Source organism: Plectropomus leopardus, chromosome 9, assembly GCF_008729295.1.
Source record: "Plectropomus leopardus isolate mb chromosome 9, YSFRI_Pleo_2.0, whole genome shotgun sequence".
Classification (NCBI taxonomy): Eukaryota; Metazoa; Chordata; class Actinopteri; order Perciformes; family Serranidae; genus Plectropomus; species Plectropomus leopardus.
Genome location: NC_056471.1, coordinates 13,501,643 through 13,521,070, shown reverse-complemented (window position 1 = coordinate 13,521,070; position 19,428 = coordinate 13,501,643). Strand labels below are relative to the sequence as shown.

At 40.8% G+C, this 19,428-nt stretch overlaps 1 protein-coding gene across 1 annotated transcript in view; it reads right to left on the bottom strand.

Moving 5' to 3' along the window:
- Positions 1 to 18,743, bottom strand: part of nlgn3a (neuroligin 3a) — a 141,322-nt gene extending 122,579 nt beyond the window's left edge. Inside the window, exon 1 of the mRNA XM_042493720.1 lies at positions 18,456 to 18,743. The gene's annotated coding sequence lies outside the window, so the exon portion shown is untranslated. The remainder of the gene's footprint in view (positions 1 to 18,455) is intronic.
- Positions 18,744 to 19,428: the final 685 nt, after the last annotated feature.

Below are 19,428 nucleotides of genomic sequence, written 5' to 3'. Positions count from 1 at the left end.
CAATGCAGTAATGTCCACAATGTGGCAAACATTTCCTGGTAGGAATAGAGAAAATTAATTCTTGCAGTAGTGTCCCTGCCATCCACCAACCCCCCCATCACAGAAACTAAAACACAAACAGAAGTATCCTCATAAACCACACAAAGCCAGGCCTTTGAAGAGCTGATCATCCTGAGGACAACACTTAGCTATGCACCATTTCAAAAAGCAGTGAAGCCCTGCACTCAATGCATGTAATTCACCACGCTCACCCACTGCATTTTGAATTATGTTTTCTGCAGACAAAGATAAAAAATTCAGATCAACTTGTCCAGAAGAATGTGGAATTAATTTCATTTTTTTTTACACTAAAATGAAAGCTGTTGGGCCTTTGCTGTGAAATGTAATAGCCTTGTGCATCTGTGTGTGCATGTGTGTGTGCGTGTACAATATGTACTGTAAGTATGCTGAGAAAATGAATCTTTCCATGGCCTAATAAGCTAAATAACAGCTTTAATTTAAGGTAAGTAGGCTGCAGTTCGCAGGGAAATTGAAAGATCAGCTTCATCATTCGATGTGAGAGGCTCCCACAGAATAATACATACATATACCAAGCAGAGACATGACCCAGATGCCGCCTGTAAAATTAATGAGCTAATAATGCATTAGGTGCCTTAGCATTTGCAGCAGTTACAGTAATGTGCAAACACAGAGAAACTCCACATTTAGGTAAAATATGGTGTTCGACTGCTAGACTTAATGTAGGAAGGGGAATTAATTAATCTGATCTAAAAGTATCACAGTGTGTTGCATCATATACAGCAGGTCTGTAGCTTCACCTTTTCCCTCAAGGGATGTGCTTTAAATATTGCATGTAGTTTTAAAACCGTCCTGAGCTGTACATCTAAGAGTCCTTAATTGTGATTGATGACCAAATGCGCCAAGATACATTTTTGAGAAAATAACGCGTTAATGACAGCAACACATTATTCTGATGTTTCTTTTCAGAGGCCTCCGCTACCTGGCTTCCTTTCAGAGTACTCACAAATGCCAAAAGCACAGTGGTAGACTGATGCTATTGACATGCAAATGCTTGGTAGTTGCAGAGAAGTGAGAGGTGCCAAAGTGTATTGTTGTGTGACAAGCAGGATTTCTGAATACATAGCTGAAAGCCGAGATGTACACAAGCACGCTTGACACAGCAAAACCATATGCGTTTATTTTCTTATATAAAAAAAAGGATATAATGGATTCATGGGCATTATGGTGTGGGCCCTATTTACAGAGGGAGCACAGGGTCACTGTAGCCTAATGACAGCAGATTAAATGAGGTCTGTCCACTGCACATGATGCCTGGAGTTTTATGGGAGCATAATTAAGTTTCAAACCGACCTGACAGTGATGTGCTTTTAACTAAAGGTCAACAGTAAACAGCGATGTGAGGCACACTTGATTACTATGTATATCACAACATCAAAAAAGATGCTGCTGCACTAATGAGGGGGTGACCTTCATCTTCAGCATAAACAAAGACCAAACAAACACATGCCACGCCACATGGCCTCTATCAGTCATTAATAAGAGGTGTTTAAGAAATTAATAGCGCTTTAATATCCACGAGGACTATATGGCATACAGTCTCTGACATTTCAGAGACAGGTTGGCTGTGAACTGTATCCTGATCTTGAATGGGAATGGGTGTATTGAACATACTTCATAGCTTCAGGAAAGCCTTAATAAAGATTTTTGAATGTAAAGAAAAGAGCTACAAAATGTCCTAAAAATATAATTCCGACTGCTTTCGTTTACATAATAAATACTCACAGAATATGACAATGGGAAATTTAAATGTGGCTTGAGTATTTACATCTTAATTCATCACATTACGGGCTCATTCAGAGCTACAGCCAGGTGGATTTAGAGAGATGTGGAGGGATTAGTGAGGTGATATCAATCACCACAGTTGAACCACCCCTTTATCCAGCAGCATCAGAGCCCCTGGCTGTTTCCCCCATTGATCCCAGGCTCTATAGGGCTGGAGCTAAAGGCAAGGTTTTCCCCTCAGGGAACCCCAAAGCTTTAGAAAATAGATAAATTCATCTCAAAATTTGCAGCTAGAGTCAGATATATTCTTAAAGGGATACTTCGTCCATTTTTAACCAGCTTTGTATCCAAACAATGTGGATCGTATGTGTAAATGAACTGTGGTAAACAATTAACTGTGGTGGTTCCCTCCACCTAGCAGCCAGATTGCTGCTGCTCATCTAGTTTAGTGTAGTTTCCCAGCATCCAGTGGATTTTCACTGGCTCGAGGGCTGGTGCTCGAACTACAGGTTGTACTTCTGCATTTGTGTATGTCCGCTAAAGAGTAGAAAAGCAAATCAAGAGAGACCTGCCCCTCTTTTCTCCCTACTACTCAGACCAAACCGAAATCAAACAGGAAAACAAGGCAGCGCTGATCAAATATAAAGCAAGATTTTTTTTCTACTGTATTGCCTATTTTCACTTAAAATGTCTTCACTTTAGCGCACTGTTTGGAATAATACAATAATCTCTGAACAGGAAGTGGGCTGCATACTGTCTCTTGTTATATATATATAAAACAGGATATATGTTTTGTTTTGTTTTGTTTAACTGAATTGCCTATTTCTCACTTCAAATGTTTTCAGAAACATATTTTATTGCACTGCTGGCTGTAATACCAGAATGTATGAACAGGAAATGGGTGCCATATTGTTTTCCGTATTGTAACAACAGAGGCTGAAAATACTGAGACCAAATGGTGGTGGTAGGCAGTGCTGATCAAAAATGAAACAAGAATCTGTCCTGTGTTGCCTGTTTCTCACCTAAAACGTCTTTAGAGACATATTTTGGTGAAACGTTTGGCTAGAATATGAGAGTTGCCATATTGTTTCCAGTATTGTAGAGGCTAAAAATATTGAGATCAAATGGCGGTAGGCAGTGCTGATAAAATATGAACCAAGATTATGTTACTGCATTGCTTATTTCTTGCCTAAATGACTTCAGATACATTTTAGTACACTAATTGGCTGTTATATATGAATTAATACAGAGGAAGTGGATGCCATACTTTTTATTGTATTGTTAACAGAGGCTGATGTGTTTTTTACCAGCTTGCTACCTTTCTGTTTACTGTGGAGAAGGTTTATAGGTTTTTTACCTCTTGATTAAAAGCAAACGCCTCAGTCCTCTTCCTCTGTTTCTATGGTCATGTAGCACCAATTTCAAAAGTATGTGCATTTTTCTACTATATAGCCTGCCGAGTTTTGTGAAAAGACCGTCTATTCAGCAGCAAAACACTTCTTTAAAATTTTACTTAGATTGTGGTGTCCAAACATATGAGTGTTAGAGATAAGATCAACAGGCTGCTTCGGTGTGGGTAAAAAAAAATAAATATATAAATAAAAAAACACCAGAACAATGTCCTGAAGGCAAAGAAAGCAGCTGTTTTTCCTCCAGTGACTCTCCCAGTTGTCTGTTTAGAAAAGCAGCCGCCTTACTCTGCTCACTGCATGCTCACATTGATATTCTAGATATTATTAGTAAGGCCGGAGACTCCAGATGATGATGAGCTCCGAGGGACATCTTAAATGACAGTGCCCTTTCTGGAGCGGAGAGAGTAAACAACAGAGGCGACCAATGCTGTCTTGTTACTAATACTCATCTGCATTCGTGTAACTGAGGGGCAAGGCCAGGAAGACAGGATGTGACTTTCCAAATAGAAAGAGGAGGGTGGGATTGTTCGGGAGAGACATGCCTCAATATCACACATGGAGGAGGGAACACTGTCCCCTGACAACAGTCCTTTCGGCTCGCCCTGGCAGATATGTCGACTCTCCATTCAGTATTTCTAATCCTGTCTGAAAGCCTATCTTGAATGTCAGGCTTCTTCCTAAATTGGCTCGTGTTCTTAGTGATTGATTAAAGTACTGTAACCCAGCTTTATCAGACCGCCCTGAACTCTGTATTTCTGCCAAATCTATTAGGTAATGCATCTTTTGTTATTGCACTGGTTCCCCCTCCACCATCCCCCTTGTCTTTGGGAAACGCACAGATCCATTTGCTATGATACAGAATCCTGAGTTGTACGTGGCTCTGCGATAGCACAGCAGCCTTCAGATCAAACAGAGGAGCAGCCTTAAGCTCACAACAGTTGGTGACAAATGTGGCATCCTAATTCAATACGGCATTATTCAGTGAAATTGGCTTAAATTTATCACCAAGAGTCAAAAAACAGTGTGCACAGGTATATATTTAAAAACAAATTTTATAATCCCCATTTCTCCTTTTCTAGCTCTTGACTGAAGCCATGGTGGTACCACAAACGTGTCTCTGTCCCATGACATTGAGCTAACAATATGGCTATAATTCATGAGTTCTAATGCTGTAATATCCCCCATGCCATTGCACACAGAGGAGAGAGGAGAGGTTGCCCTGATATTACTGCTGACGCCTGAGTCCTAGACGTTGCACTTAGAGTGTCTCCTGCAGGACATTATTCAAACACACACAGGCACTACAAAGTCCATGAGACAAGAGTAGGCCACTACGGTACTGAGCGCACACATCCTCAGACACTGCGGCTTACTGAGGGTACTCAAGGTCATTCAGCAAGGCGCCAGGATGTCACTACTTCCTAAAAATCCATGCTGTTTTACCTATACATATGGTGCTGAGTTTAGTGGGATGAAAAGACACAGTGCAGACACTCTGCATAAGGAACTCTGGGTATGAATTAAAATCCCATTTGTGTACTTTAAACAGAGTAGAAAACCACATTAATGACTGCACGCTTAGAAGTAGGCCATGTCCAAACACTGCAGGCAAATTTGGCCTCGGGTTGTCTGCACTTCCTCAAAAACTGCACACAGCACGCACTGTGAGCTACTACTGTATCTCTCTTCCTATCCTGTGCCTACTTTGCAGCAAAGGAGCCCAGAGCAATGACAACACATACTGTAGATTCTGTCTATGTACTCCCTGCCATCGCCCATGCAGACGCACACACGACGCAACATTTCCGAACCAATTTTGCTCTAATGAAACAACTTCTCTCATCTGCCTCTTTTTAACATTCATCCGAATGTTTTCGTCGGTGAAATGAGGATAAACATCCTCCCTGTTCCATGTTTCATTAGCAACCTGAGGGGGAAGAAAGGGTTTTCCTCTAACATCTGGATGTTAGCTACCTTGAGTGAAAAGTCATATCAGATCAGATCCCGCTACATCAAATGCAACTTGAGGGCACATTATTTATTCATTTAGCTGCTGACATCCAAACCATGCCCTAAACGGTGACACTTTGAAAAACTATTCCTCTGTGCCTGAACTGTGCCGATACGAGCCGGGGCTCGCAGGGGGCGGGGGGAGAGATTTTTATGCTCCTTTTACCAGGCATGAACGCAGATGAGTCGGAACAACGAGGCCATTGTTGTTTTCTAGCTGAAGAGCCTTGGAGCTTTTGCGAGGAGCAAACACAACAATGAAAGTGCCTCCATGCCTGCTGTAAAATTTCATGTGACTACAAGGCCTTCTCGCAATTTTCATAACCACTAAAAGCAAAGCCACTGGAGCCACAGTGGCACGTCACCTTTTACCAATATTTACCCCTGTGGTGAGTAATAGGAAGCCTGGCTAGCATAAATACAGGCCTGCGTAGGTGTGTCTCAGTGTGTGGGGGTGATTTGTATTGTGCATTTCATGTTTCATGAGTTGGCAGGGAAAAAATGGTGAGCTAAATCAGGAGGAAATTTTCACTCAGCGGGAGTAGAATCTGGCTTTTTATGCTTTGTAATTTTTTTTGCTATGCTTGTTTGACAGAAGCAAACTGCAGCGTTTTAAGTTTTCCGGGAACAAACGCATTTTTTAATACCACAAATTTCCTTTTTCTATCTCAGAGCGAGAATTCTGCTCACTTTCTGTTATCTTGTGAATAATTTAAAAGGCATCTGTATACACACCCATGGGATAATCTAAACAAGGGCATGACGGCAAAGACTTCCAGAGGTTAGCATCAGCGACTTGGTATGCAGAGATACTCCACAGAGGAAATCCATAAGCGATACAAAGAAAAGGTTTTCAGTGGAAGAGGAGAGCCGCCTCTGTGCAGGATTAAGTGCTTTAGATCTAATGATGAGAGAGGGCCTGTTTTTATTTGTTTTCAAACAGGCATTTTGCTCTTGACGGAATAGCAGCTGTGTTCTGTCTCCGGAGGTTACAAATGCTCATCAAAGACCTGGCTTTGTCAAACAATCCATAAACTCTTAATGCCACATAGCACGAGACACTTGCTAGACAAGTTCAGAGAAAGAGCAAAAAAAAATCAATGACAGACAATTTGTCCCAATTTACAATGTTATTATAGTACATAACGTTTTACATCATACACTTTTCGGCCTTTGATTCTGAAACCATTCAGGGACGGCTCATGTTTTGGGAAGTTAGCCCCTCCAGCTCCAGAATTCCTTGGTGGGATTCTAGCTCTTCCTATCAATATCTGCGGCGGTGGCTGCCAGAAGATTTGGTAGCTCTGGATGCTCGGGGCTGTAAATCTGGGCCAGGGGTTGTGTGGGATGCTCAGATAAATGGGTTGGGCTTTGTTTTATTGCAACACTGCTTGTCTTAACTTTCTGTGTCTACCAGGGATTTAGAAAATTTGCTACTGTCCTTGGGCCTCTCTATGCAACAGCGGCTCTGAGTCGGGTTTGAGTCAGCCCTGGTGCCCCAAGATTACATAAATATCCTCTATGAGCCATTCACCACTATATCCATGCTCTACTGTTTTGGTCGCTTTTTATCTTTAGCAGCGTTTTTTTGTTTTGTTTTGTTTGTTTTTTTGGTATGTTTTTTTGCGTGGGTATGGGGTGTAAGACTCAGATTAAAAGGGAAATTGAGGATCTTCATTTAACCCAATTTGACAAGTCCTTCCGCACTGTGCTGAACAATTTAAACGCCAAGTGTAAACATTTCCTCAATGGAGGATATTCTGCTCTCAAGTCCTCTGCTCTGAACCTTTGCTAATGGATTTGACTAAAAAAGACCTTTACATGTAAGGCAGCTGTTTGTCATTCGTGTGCAGCAAAGCATCAGTACGAAGGGAAAAGTGGGCCACCGAGACACAAAGCACAATTATCCCCGAGGAAATATGTCACATTTCCAACATCTTTTGTGATAAGGTTTCCTCATTCGTGCTTCCTAATGTCTCCTTTCAAAAAAGCACAGTGGGAAACAAAGGCAAAGATATGGCTTATTAGGTCAGCTCTGGATTCCTTTTTACACACTGATCATGGATCTGCTGGATAAATCACATGGGTATCATTAGAATCAACCCCGAGGAGTCTTTGGGTGTAGTGTGCAAGTGTGTGTGTTCGCTGGATAATGACTTTCCTTTAGGTATTTTCTCAACAGCCAATCAAGTAAAACGACGTGTAGCAGTCTTGGTGGAATATATTTTACAGTTCTGATACCATTTGCAGCACTGTAAAGTCCACAATACTCCTTCCTATCAATAATTTATTTCAGATGTGGGAGATATTTTGGTCGAACAGACCAAGAAGAGGCTCAAAGAATGTAAATTCAATATCCTGTTTGGTGAATTGTTATTCTTCAGCGGCAATAGCAAATAACTCCATTCGACATCCCATTAGTTAACATATTACTGGGTGCCAGGCGACCAAAAAAGCTTCAACAATAAATGCTTATTGTCGCTGTTTGCTTTGGAGTTGGGGCTTCTGCAGAATTTTAAATGCACGAAATGTGTGTGAAGCAGGTTTGGATTGAAAGAGGATGTGATTAAAGGGAATAAGAGATGAGGATGCCAGTAAATTCTGGGGTGTCAGAAAACCTTGAATCATTTAGTAATTTTCAACATGGCAGGGAGATCTGCCTCAATCAGAAATCTTCACATAAAAGGGGGAGCGCAGGATACAATTCAGTAGCATTTGTATTCTGCTTGTTGTTTGTGTATCGCTGTAAAAAATAGATGGTGGAGCCGTAGTTGTCCACAGCATGAATAAAACAAACTTGGCGGATTTTTGTTTGACTGGCTTTCTCCAGCCCAGAGCTCACTTGTCAAAAGGCTTATCCAGGCTTACCTTTCTCCAACCTAACCATTTTCCTCTTGTTTCCTTTCAATCTCGACTCTTCCTTCTGTCCTTGCTCTTATCCTCTCTGATCCCCGCTCCATTCCTGCTACTCTCAGAGAACCATTTCTATCTAACAGTATCATTTCACTCTTCAGCTTCAGGACTGAACTGCCCACCACTATTATGTCATTCAACACCTGTACTTAAACCCGGCTGAAATTCACAGTGGGCGCAGACTGAAAGGACCTATGAGAGAAACTACAACTCTGGAGTCTCTCATCCTAAATCTACCTTCCTGTTGTAGTGACTCGAGCGACAAAACACAGGTGTCACTTTCCAGGATTCCATAAAAACACAGCAAGTTGTGGCTAAAAAAAGGCACATGAGGACTTAAAGCCGTGGAAATACAGTATATTAATAATCACAGTTCAAATTGCATCCCACATAGCTACAGCATTCTACAAATAATATGCGATTATGGATTTTGGAGCGCATAACTTGGGCAGTTTTAGCAAAAACCCTCAAATCTGTGCTACTTAAAGGATCAGCAAAGCGCCTAGAGGATCCCTCTAGTCTTATGTGTTCACCCACATCACCAAACTCCCCGGAAACAAAACTTTTTTCTAGATTAATAAAGAACAAGACACTCGTCAAAAAAATCTCAAGCTCCTGCCCTCTTCCTCACTTTTTCACTCAAACCATTGTCATAGTGACCTACAGCCACCAATTCATCAGAGCTGCAGTCTTGGGAGAGTAAGCCACAAGGCTATTTCTGTAATGACCCAGATTTTCAGGTGAATCTGGATCCGTATCAATGTAATGAGCTGCAGCAAGTCAAAGAGAACATATTAGGTCAAATAAACTCTGTTAAAGCTCGACATGTACTCTGACAAAATATTTAAAATAATAAAATTGCTAAATGTGCTATTATTTGAGCTCAAAGAGCCATGCAGAGTGAGCATCTTGACTTTAAAAGTCAACCAATGCCAGAGAAAATTCCCAAGTCTAATTTCCTTTCTTGGTAATTTTGTCAGATTAATATCAAGTCAATTTCCTGGAGCCTGTTCTTACACAGAGTGATGGCATGATGATGGTATCATTGGAAGAATGCTATAATTGTGGAGGATGGCTCCTTTTGGGAGGAATATGGGCACAGATGGGCCCTGAGTTTGATGGAGGAATTTCTCTGTCCTCAAAGGCTATCAGGAAGCATTGCCAAGCTGGCAAGAGATATAAATAGACTACAGTCAGGAGCAGGTCTACATGTAAGCACCAAAATAAACCAATCCCAACGCAGGTACTATCTTTGAAAGGAAGAGGGTTTACAAAGTCATCAAGGCCCATTTAAAAAGCTGCCTCACTGTAAAACACAGTACTGTTATGAGACTCTGATTAGATTTGGTTGCTTACTACTTACTGATCCATGTATTGTTTTACTCACGTATCCCTTTTCAGGTTACTGAAGACTACAAGGGGACACAGTGGACTGTGGATCAAAGGACTAACACACAGAGATCCACTCACACTCACATTAAAACCTGCAGGCAACTCAGACTCTCCAGTCAACCTGATTTGCATGTATGTGAAGTGAGGGAGGAAAAGTGAGCATCAGTAAAGACAGAGATGTAGCTACTACCGAGGACACCGAGGACATGTCCTCACTATTGTTTGGGGAATTTGGGAGTTGAAATGACCTCACCTCAGCTAATTAAAACCTTAGCTTACTTTTTGGGGGGTTGATTTTGGTAATTTTCTGTAGGGTTTATATATATATTTTTTTTATAGTACTGTTTAACACCACCTAAATTAAGAAGTGCAATATGATATTTCCACGGCCTAACAAAGTTTAATCAATGCTTGTGAACATGAGCTGCTCTCTCTCACATTTCTCAAATTTTATGACATTTCTGTGGTTTTAGGACATTTCCAGGATTTTAGGACAATTTTAGGACATTTCTAGGATTTCAGGAAAAAAATAGAATTTTATGACAATTTTAGGCCATTTCTAGGATTTCAGGAACATTTTAGGCCATTTCCAGTATTTTAGGAAAATTTAAGGACATTTCTAGGATTTTGGGACATTTCTAGGATTTCAGGAAAATTTTAGGATATTTCTAGGATCTTAGGATGTTTCTTGGATTTTTGGACATTTCTCAAATTTTTTGACATGTCTATGATTTTAGGACATTTTCAGGATTTTAGGATGTTTCTTGGATTTTTGGACATTTCCAGCATTTCAGGAAAAATGTATGATTTTAGAACATTTCTAGAATTTTAGGATGTTTCTTGGATTTTTGGACATTTTCCAAATGTTATGACATTTCTATGATATTAGGATATTTCTATGATTGTAAGACATTTCTTTTACTTTTGGGCATTTCTCAAAAATTTGTGACATTTCAATGATTTTACGACATTTCTAGGATTTTTTGAGCTCACCAGGATTTCAGGACATTAGGGGCTTAGCTAGGACCTCTGTTGGAGGGTGCAGGTATCCTCCACTGGCAGCTTTTTTTTTTTTAAATAAACAACTGATATGTGTTCTCTGTTCTGACATAGAAATGTTTCCATACACTCAGACCATTCCCTTGGTTGCTCTCAGTCTCTAGAACATTGTTAAGAATTCATCGTCTCCAGAGCAGCTGCGGACTTTATTGACTATGACATCACAAATTTGACTTTAAGCACTATTTTGGACTGTCTCAGACCATAAGAATAATGTATGAATTTTGAAAATGGGCGTAGTTCCCCTTTAAGGTAAAAAAATAAAGATTGTAGTTCTCCACCAGAGTTGTATGCCTGGCATTAGGGGGAAAGTTTTGAAACATTTAAAGAGAGAACATCAATAAAACACTCAAATGAATTTAAAAAAAGTCAGAAACAAAATCGTTATTCACTTTTTTAAGAGGCTAGTCAAAACTTTCTACTAGGGTGATGCTGCAGTGGGAAAAATTTACCTAATTACCTCAGTATTTCTTACATTTCTGTCTCCAGTCCTGAGTAAAAAAACAACATAGTGTGCACAAGGACTAACTAAAGGCCCCATCACAAACCTGTGCTTTACATTTATGATACACATAATATTTTATTTGGTCTCCAGGTTTCTCAGCAGCCAAAGTAAGTGGGATGAAAAAATAAATAGCTCAGTGGAGGCAATACCTCAGTCAACCAGAGCTTTGAACCAGTCACATCTGTGCCTAATGCCTTCTCCGTGTCACAAATACAGGTGAAAAGAGCGGTGGAGAGTCAGCCTAAAAACAGATATAAAAATAGGATATAAATAAACACTTCTACATAATTTAAAGCTTGCCTTGAAAAAGGAAGAAAGATAAACCAGCATGACACTGGACTCAATGTCAGCAGTGATTTAACTAAATCTATAATATAGTCAAAAATCTTCAATATTGGTGTGTGTGCAATTGAAACTAGTGGTGAGAGGAGAGAAGAGACGATACAAAACTGTATAAAGCAACTGTAATCCAAGAGTCTGATCGTAGTGCAGGGGTCTGTGATTACATGATGGCCAACCAGTTTCAGAGGAGTGTGTGTGTAAGTGTGTGTGTGTGTGTGTGTGTGTGTGTGTGTGTGCGTGGGAGAGAGTGAGGAAGGATCTCTATTAATCTCTTGCATTACTGCAGTCATTTCCACTCTCTTCATCACCAGCAGCATGTGCTCTGTGAGGTTTAAAATATTTAAATCTGTAATCTGTCAGCATTATGAGGTTAACACACACACCCGCAAGACTGCTGTCCTATCCGTCACCATGCTTTCCACTTCACGTGGCCCCCACATACATCACAAGGACCTGACACGGCCTTTTGTAGCTCGGGCTGGAAAAGACTTTGCGACCGGTGTCTGTAATTTCTCAACCACGGTACAGACATGCTGCCGGACCCTGGAGAAAAATTAAGGGGAAATGCGCAGGGCTGAAAAAAGACAGAAAAAAAAACAAGTTGCGGCACCGCGGTGCGTGAGGAAGCCTCTAATTGTTTCCCCAGTGTATGTGACCCAGTGACTCTGGAGGAGTTCTTCCTTGTTCTTTTACTACGGGTAAACCAGCATTCATTATTGATTTGGTGGCACAGACTTACACAACATGGTCTTATGAGTGCAGCCTAAGTGTTTTGCCAGTTTGGTTCGCAGTTGCATTAGAGCCTCACTAATACAGCCTCTATCACCTTTCTCACACACAGTGCCTTATTTTCCTAAAACTCTGAATTAATAACCAAGAATGAATAAATTGAATGGGATTAATGCTTGAACGACAGTGACCCATATATGAATATTAGGTTGATGGAAGACACTCCAACGTAGCCCATTTAGCCAGCTCCATGTCATGTCTTCATACGACAGGCTTTTACTAAGCTCCTTAAGAGCCTGCCCCAGGGGATCTATGGTAGGCTGGAGGTACTGACTCAGGCCTTATCTTCACTAATTTACCCCATGAATTAGGCGGGCCCTTCGCTTCTGTGTCCTGCCAGACCCACACAATACTCACTCCATGTTAGGAAAATGAGGAGAGAAAGGGGCTTAGCGATTGCTTTGTTGGATAAGAAGCCGGGGAATCGACGGGGGAAAGGCACACTCTGCCACATCAACTTTACCTGAACAGTAACGTTCATCCCCGGGATTTAAAAGTGTTGATTCCCTGTCACTTGTCTGTCTATTCTGCGGGTGGATTAAGTGGAATAGAATGCAATTTGAATCATATGGATTAAGGTGAACTTTCCAGAAAACAAACAGGCAGGGCTTCACCCCTGTCAGCCGCAAAGTAAGGACTTTGTTCGTTTCAGACGTACCTTAAATTCTTTTTGACAGACAATTTAAAATTCAAATGAGCTGGCAAGCTGCAGATGTGGACTTTTAGAGGACAGTAAGTGCAGGACCACGGAAATCTATACATAAATTCGAGATAGCTGTTTGCCGTATCATACTGCATGTGCGAGTCTATGCAAATCCTAGTCAAATAGTCGGCAAATAAGTGTGACACTTCCACAAAGTCAAATCAATGGAATGTAAACAAAATTGCACACGCTGCCTCGGTGGATTGATTCCCGTACGCCAGAGTTAAAAAGGTCATTCATGTCGTTTGCGTGTTCCACATGAATGAAATGAACTGAGCTTCATCCCCAAACTAAGCTTGTGCAAGTCTAAAGTGAAGCTTTGCTCTCCCTATCATGGCAGCCTCACGCCCCCACCTCTCCCTGTCTCTCTCTATGTGATGCATTTTTAAAAAAGGAAAACAATCGAAAATAGCTCCTCACTGCTGCCGCATATTCGTCCCTGATTTTAACTCAGCAGCCTTCGTCCTCTGCCTGTGTATTATCGAGTGTAAATTTTCTAATTAATAAATAAATAATAAATAGATAACTTCTGGCAGACAGCGAGCGGAGACATACTGTGTGACATCTGCTTTGTAGTTAGAATGGCGATGTCCAAAAGAATCTTGTTTACTAAGCAGACATTGGTCTTTGGCAGGGAAACCTGTTAGTCAGGGGAGATGTTTTTGGGCCATGAACAATGTAAAATCTCTGTTAAATATGTTATGTGCAGTAGACTTGAGGCCTATCTTTGTGCCTCAGGCCAAAACCATTTTGTTAGTCAAACAAAGACGCTTTCATCTTTTCACAGATTTAACAAATACTTCTTATTCATTATTTAAAAACGAATGTGACACCACTGTATCTAGTGGATTGTCGCTTGTTTCGAGTGATATTTTTAAAAAAACAATCAGGTTGTTCTTCGGCAATTGTGTAACAAAAGGTGTGATTTAATGATGATGAAAGCGCATCCTCCTGTGCAAACATGAAGAGACAAGTTTATCCTCCTTCATTAGTCACTGTACGTCCATGTCTGCAGACAGCCAGATTATGAAAGAGCTCAGCTGACACTTCATGACACACAGTTTGACTTGGGTTTAAAAACACAGCCCCGTCAGTTTTCAGAGCTCTCTGCACTAACACTGTTGTTTAGGCCAATTGAAAACCTGAAGGACGTTGAATCATTTACATTTTTATAAGGTAAGGATTAAATTATTTCACTAAATGAATCTCTTCTGCACTAACAGAAAAAAAGAGATAGGCTTAAGGAAAGTCTGAATATGTCTGCTTTGCAAGACATTTTTACACAGTGTGTCTTTAACAGCATCAGCCATTCAAGGCCAATGCCATCATCTATGTTGTTTGCTTGGTAATATAGTGACATATAATATGTTTTGAATCCAAATTCTCCACAACTGCCTTTTTCTCTTTGTGTGTATGACATTGAGAGGAAGTGGAAACGGTGGTCAAACAAAGACAGGCTTTTCTCCAGGTGTAGGATAGGCAGTGATAGGCTTCTAAAAATGGTTTAAACTTTAAATCAGTCCAAAGAAATCATTCAGAAATTGCAATTTCGATTCCGCTCATCGACTCCTGAACAGCTACACTCTGGCGAGATGTGGGTGTATGTAGTGTAAATGGCCAGAAAAAAAGATGGATATAGTCTGTATACATGTGTATACTCTCGACTACACCACTGACTCTGCCACTGTTTCTGGACTGGACAAGGCTCCACAAGGCGATACAATTTGTCATCACCCTGTCTAGGCACTACAGGAAAATCAACACGAGTTGTCAGCACATGAGTCTGGTTAAGGCCTTACATCATGGACCACAGGTTTTCTCCTATGCTTCGATCGCCAACACTGGTTTGCTCTCAGCACAGCCACCATCTCTCTCTCTCACACACACTCACTACACACACTGTACACACATGCACCGAGCTAATCCTCAAAGCAGCTAAGCTACTCTTATAACACCATTCTCAGCCCAGTTGTATGTTTTTCTACAAGATGCAAAGAGATGCATTTCAACCTGTATGTTGTTTGTATTGATCACTGTGTCATCAAGGAAGTAAACAAGCCTGCCTGTTTCTGTCTTCAACCGTCACGTTCAAACGGCTGAACACTGAAACCAACACTTAAGTGCCAAAAACTACACTTCTATGAACAGCCACTTGAGACTGGCTCCAGAAGCCAGTAAATCCCCATAAGCACCCATGTTAAATTACTCAACTTTATCGCAGAAATAAACATTTTTACAACCTGGCTTAAAAAACAAAAAAACTTTAAAAAGGTGTTGGTCTCTATACCTAATTTCAACATTAATGACAACTCCTTGGGGGGTTAATTTTTATATAAGTCACCTATTTACATTTTATTATGGCTTCAGGTTACACAAAATTAAGGGCTTGCCGCTTTAAGTGACAAATTCTTCTGACAGTGTCTGCTGCATTTCAGTAAAATTCACTCGCTCCTCCAGTAATTTAGATGCGCTGGCCAAAATGACAAACTCCAGGCTTCAAAACAGGAGTCTATAAACCAATGGGTGACCTTGCGGTGCTACGTCCATTATTTTTACAGTGTAAGGTTGCACTCTACTAATTTCGTGGACTATATGTAAAGACACAGGCAGAGCAAAGTCTTGGAGTGTGAGGTAGATGTAGTAACTTTACATGTGAAGCTATGTCTGGAGAATTATTTGAATTCTTATTATTTTTTTTTTTCTTACTTCAAGCAAATGACTGTTAGTATTCGGAGGGTTTCAGTGTGGTGAATGAAAAAGAATGCATGAATTATTGTCAGGTCATGTTATGTATTAAAATTCATTTACAGGTTTCTTAAACTTCATGAAGTGATTGTGGATATGAATAAATATGAATTGTGTAATTAAAAAAATTTTAAAAACATTTCCTTTGTGAAAACGGCATGCGCCCTGTTCTGACCCTACTCCTCAAAGAAAAAAAAATTCGAGAATCATATACAAACAGAATATATAAGCAGAATCAGAATCATTAAAATCCAAATGATACCCAGCCCTTGTGACAGGACATATTTTCCAAAGGTAAGGGATATCCATTTGGGAAATTATTTCAGCTCCTGCTCCTGCTGCTCCAGGACAACGCGTCAAACACAATGAAGAATATTAGAAAACACAAATAACCTTCTGCAGCCTTTCTCATATGTGCAACAACACACCTCTGCATATCCACAGAGGAGCACAGGCGCTCACACAACTCCGTCCACACGTCTGGATGCGAGAGCAATAACGAGAGCACGCGGAAAGAGAAACTGAAGGCTACAGAACAAGAGGCCTCTCGGGCCAATGAGCGGCTCATCCATGTTAAGTCAGGCCAAGACATACTCAGGTGTATTCACTTTGGGTCAGGACGAAGCCTCGCTGACCTTTGCAGCAGACAGGGAGTCTCATGGAGCTTTTCTTGAGCAGTTCTGAGACTAACAGGGTAAACAATAGACTCAATGCTGCACTTTGAAATGCTGTGTGTTAGTGTGTGTGTGTGTGTATACCTGTCAATGATCACATGTCGACCACTTCTCAGTGGCGCCAAGCCTTAAAGTCTAATGTCCGACTAATGAACACATTCAGTGAGCAGCGTTCTCGGTAATTATTCTCCAACAGCTAAAACACAAAGCTCCGGTTTTTAGCTGCCATAATTATTACACAGCTCAAGCACAAGCCCAGAAAATTTCTGAAAAAAAGTAAAGAATGGATATTAAAACAGCAGGGAACTCGAAAAATAGCACTTTGCTGGACTGGAATACAAACTCTGAAGGGCCAGAGAGAGAATCCACAAGCAGCAGCAGCAGCAGCAGCAGCAGCAGCAGCAGCAGCAGCAGCAGCAGCAGCAGCAGCAGCATGCATAATCCTTCACATGATATTGAAGACACACATACAATATGAATGAACGCAATTTGCCTGCAAATCAAAATCCAAAGAGTGCTAATCAAATTTCACAGGGTGGCTGTTAAATGCGTGCAACAAAAACTAGGAATTCTATGACGTCTGCGTTATTATCACCCATTAAGGGCTTCTTTCATCAATAGTGTGGGAATGAGTGCCAAATAAAAGGCTGGATCATTTCCTAAATGCTTAGGTTTCAGGGACACATTGCTTATTCAACCAATCACCATGACAACTCTTGCTTGACATTTTACCTCCCTCTTCCCTTTTTTGGGATTCAACTCTCGCAGTTAATTATTCTCCACAATGACACTATTTATCTTAAAGCTTCTGCCATGTGTCCGGGAATGTAAAGATTGCAAGAAAGTAGACACCCGGGGGCCTGCAGGCTCATCACAGTGTTTTAAATTTATACTCTCTCCTTCCACCAGCAGTTTGTGCATGTGGTTTACAGTTGTCACAGGAATTATAGAGATGGGAAAGTGAGGTCGCTTGCTGCAGGGATTTAGCAGAGTCATGGAATAAGTCAAAGATCAATGATGAAAAGAGGCTACTACGTCAGAGACAATTTCAGTGATGAGTAGGCAGGAAAATATGAGTACCAAATTATAACTAAAATATATTTATTTAAGCATTTTATCACCCTGAATGCCAAAAATAATTAAATGCTATTAACCAAGCAAATTTTTGTTGGACCTTGTGCATTTAAATAAAGCATCCAAATTGATATATTCACCCAGAAACCTCAAAGAAAATCAATCAGTGTGCAAAACTTAAAAAAAAAAAAAAAAAGAAATGAAAATGGGGATCCCCTCATATGCCTTTTGCAGATCATCCTGCTCCTCACCACAACAGATTGAGGTAGCTTGCTGCAAACTGGTGCCCGATTCCACTTGCATTATATATATATATATATATATATATTAATAAAAAAAATCTTAGATCTGATGTCATCCTGGGCGATTTGATTCAGTAATTCTTCTGTTTAATTTCCATTAAACTTTGGAGCTTGCAATTTCATTTGCCTAAAGCAAGTCACCGGGCTATTTCATTTGCGTTAAAGGCAGAGCAATGAAAGAGAGAGAGAGAGAGAGAGAGAGAGAGAGAGAGAGAGAGAGAGAGAGAGAGAGAGAGAGCCTGCGCGTCACTGCTCCATCACGCACGAGATGTCTTTATGCCCAAGTAACAAGTGCTCTGAACAATTATCACATTATTTATTATGTGAATTAACATTTGCATTGCAGTGTTGTGTATTATATGCGGCTTTGTGTGTAAAATACACGCAGTTATCCAGCATCCAAATTCCTGCCTCTAATAAGACCCGGGGTAGTCTGTTCAAGTCTCTCTCTCTCTCTCTCTCTCCCACCCACACACACCCCACAAAAAAAAAAAAAAAAAAAATGCGTTTTGGAAGTATACGTGCTTCATGTCGGTGTACTGCGGTGCGTCGATGTAGCATCACAAAAATACCACTCTTTGTCTTTACATGAAAAAGAGACAAGTCGTATAATTTGAGTCCAAGTAGCCCGATGTGCCCGCTTCCTCTGCATCTCCCCATAACTCACTCAGCACACACACAGCCCTGAGATTTCTCCCCCAGCTGCTCATCAAGTATCATGAAATGACTCACCTGCCTTGTCGAGATGTAATTCCCCCCATGCCTTGCTTTTCCGGATAATAAAAAGCCGGGACAATGTTTCACTGTTTCGGGGTCTTCTTCACTTGCAGTCGGGTATACTCCAAATATCCATATAGTCTGCGCACTGCTTATGTTTTTCGGGAATGACCTTCCTGTGAAGCGGTAACGTCTCTCATCATCCTCGCTCCGCTCTCTTTTTAGAGGATTTCTCCCGTGTTTTTGTGTTGTTGTTTTTTTCTCCAGCCGGGAAAGCTCTCCTGCTAGTCCTGGTGCGTTTTGATGCTTTTGCCTGGACTCTTCGGCTCAACACGAGCTTCGCGGGAGCGCGCGGCGCGAGCTCGGGGCTGAATATTCGGGAGCGCCGATTGGAGATGGAGAGGAGAGTTACTAGGTAACCAAGGGCACACGCATCATACATGAAAAGGAGCAGAGGATTTATGCCTCCCAACTATACTCTGCCCCTCTGCTCTGCTGTCTCTGACAGGTCATCAAAAAGAAAAAGAAAAGCTTTTTTTCATGTTTCACTGACGGGCCACGTTTCACTGCCCCTCACTGATATCATCCATTAAAGGCATCGTTTATAGGGCAGCTTGGTCCTGTAGGGAAATTCTTAAATTGCGTTTCCAGGTTTTAACTTAAGATTGAATTCTACTATAGATAAGATATTTACAGAGATGGCAAACTGTTAAGAGCAGGGAGGAGGACTTTTAAAAGGCTCAAGAAAATTAATGAATGAAGAGGCAAAGCAAAAGTTCCTTAAATGCTGAATAGGCTGCTTAGAAGCCTAATAAGCTACATGCGGATGTGGTTGATCTTGCATTTCTCACTCAATAAATTACCTCCAGGCTATTAAAGCTACTGCACAACCTTTATTTGATTTCCAAGATGAGCCAATAAAGTAATACATAATGGAGATTCATGTCATTAATAATCAACTCTTCTTTAAAAATGTACAAGCTTACAA